This window comes from Pogona vitticeps, chromosome 2, assembly GCF_051106095.1.
Source record: "Pogona vitticeps strain Pit_001003342236 chromosome 2, PviZW2.1, whole genome shotgun sequence".
In the NCBI taxonomy this organism is placed as follows: Eukaryota; Metazoa; Chordata; class Lepidosauria; order Squamata; family Agamidae; genus Pogona; species Pogona vitticeps.
This window is the reverse complement of record NC_135784.1, coordinates 188735643-188738345: the sequence shown is the minus strand read 5'-3', so window position 1 is coordinate 188738345 and position 2703 is coordinate 188735643.

Sequence of the window (2703 nt, the reverse complement as noted above, 5' to 3'; positions counted from 1 at the left end):
CACTTGTCTCCATACTCAATTGATATTAAAGCATTAATATCTGGTGGCAGCGAAGAAGAAAGAAGAGCGAGAACCTCGTGAAGGCCTGGGGGGTGGGGGGGAATAGGGACTTCAGAGGGGATCGCGACAGTCTCCTTGCAGCAGGATAGGCTCCCTGCATGCTTAACAGCAGCTCCACTGGCTGCTGAATTCTAGGCAGAATTCGAAGTGTTAGTTCTAACCTATAAAGCATTCAACGGCATGAGTCCAAGCTGTCTCAAAGACCGTGTTTCCCTTTCTGAGCCTGAGTGTTAAAGTAATAAATAAATTTAAAACTTTGGATAAGAAAGTTCAATCGGAAAAGAGTTTGTTGGAAGTGGCAGAAGGGAAATATTCAATGGTTCTATAACGCACTTCAAGTCCTGTGACCTAGTTAAGTCCACTGACCTAGTGCAGGGCTCTAGAGTCTCTAGCCTTCCAGTTCCCTTCACAAGGAGATCCACCTGCTCCTCAGTCACTTTGGTTTTCATCATTGAGAAAGCTGATTGGTTGCCAGTCTGGCCCAGGGACTCTGTCGATACTCCGAGCTTTACCTAGGAGAGAGTGGCGATTTGCCCAAGTGAGGGCAAATAGGGTGGCAGATCTTCCCTCGTGTTCAGTGCTGGCCTTCCCATTGGCATCGTCTCTGCCAACATTGGATCTGGGTGGCCATTGGCTCCCCAAGTTTCCTCCCTGTCCTCCATCACCTCTCCATGTTATGAATACCCTTCCCTGAGTAGGACAGCTGGTATGGTAGCTGTTGAGTTTGAGTGCTTTCCCCTTTCTCCTTTAGGGACCAATAATTACACCAAGACCATTCTCCAGGGTCTTTCTTAAAGATGCAGTCCCATTCCCCTGGGGGCTCCAGCTCTTCCTCTGGGGGGGGTGGTCCTCAGCCCCATTGATCTCTGAAAGTTCCCCCTTAGTGTCTCCCCAGGCTCCTTCCTCAAGGTCCTCTTCCTCTCTGGCGACAGATCCAGAACCCACTTCTCCTGCTTCCTTGGTCTGCCAACCAGTCTCCTGCCTGGTTTTCTCTACTGATGGTTCTTGTTCTATCCATGGCAAGGCCACTTTTATATCCACCAGGTGACGGGTAAGCCACCTCCTTCTTCTCCCCCTGGGGGTCTTTGCCACCACCTCCATGGGTAGAGCCTCCGTTTGGAACCCACCACCCTGGGAGGGGACCTCTCTTCCCTTCCTGGGTCCGCCTTCCTACCCTCCAGCTCTCCCAATCCCTTGGTGGATTCTACTGGTAGCTTGGCAGATGCACTGGGGCTCGGCAGGAGCATGACAGCCCACCAAGAGGGGCACCTGCGCCACTGTCTTCTTCACAATAGCACAACCAGCTGTGCAGGGAAAACTGTGCGAGTCTTCCTTGTGCTAGCTCTAGAATCTGGGGGTTAATTTTCACTTGGAGAATGGAGTATGTACTCATTGCAGTTGTACCTTGGTTTCAAGTCATTGTCTATAATTTGGCCTTGCCTGATTTTCTTATAACACAATTTATTAAGATTTTATCCCAGATAATTTCCGTTTGCCTAACCATGGTGGATCATAATGTTTTCCAATTTTTCACTTAACATCCATGGTGTCTGTTGTGAGCCGCTCAGAGTAGACTATGTCTAGATGGGTGGCATATATATGCAATAAATTAAATAAATAAATAAATAAAATGTTGAAACGAAAATATTTGCAGTGTTTTTTTATTTTTAATTTCTATCAGTTCATTTTTCCCCATATAAAACCACTTGATTGCTAGGAAATCCATATCCAGCTGTGTTCTCTGTAGTCGTGATTACATCAACACAACAATACTGTGGACATTTTCAGGCCCATCGTATGTGTTTAAAGTCCACTTTATCCTTACATCACATTCATCATAGTCTGTTAAATATTGATGTACAGTATTCTGTAATCAAAAGTCGTCAACCCCTGGTCTGTGATCTGGTGCAGGTCCATGGCCTGAGCCGGACCAGGCTGCGGAGACAGACCTCCCGTCCCCCCACTCACTCTCCTCCCCACAGCTGTCGAGCTTGAAACAGGCAACCTGAAATAAGTTTGCCCATGAAAAAAATATTACAACATTTGAAGCTGTTTAGCTTGGAAGAAAGCCAATTACTGTGGCCAGCGGCATGCTAGAGATTTATTTTTAGAATGCATGATGTGGTGAAAGTAGATGAGGAAAAACCTTCCTTCCTCTCTGATAACCTGGGTTTCCCCCCTGAAACCGAGTAGAAGAAGACTGAGAATGAGAAAAGGGAGGGTTTCACATAACACAAACTTGGAACGAACTGAAATCCACTACTGAGAGCTGCTAAGGCGGACAATTTCCAAAGGGTAACGTTCAGATTTCTAGAGGAGGCGGTGATCAATGTCTAGGGCTGCTGATGCATTTCTCTTTCTATTAGTTCTAAGGGCAATGGGCTGTGGGAAGCACCCTATGTAGGGGCATGCGCTTATGCTGAGGAGACCCCTTTTTCAGCTTCTCGTTCCACTGTGAAGCTAAAGATGAGTCTAGAGTAGCCTTCAGTCAAATTTAGTTTCGTTCGGATGTTAGTTAATTGAATAATCAAATAAATAAATAAACTTTATTCAAGTGATGTGACATGTTGGTTGTTGTGGGTTTTTCGGGCTCTTTGGTCGTGTTCTGAAGGTTGTTCTTCCTGATGTTTCACCAGTCTCTGT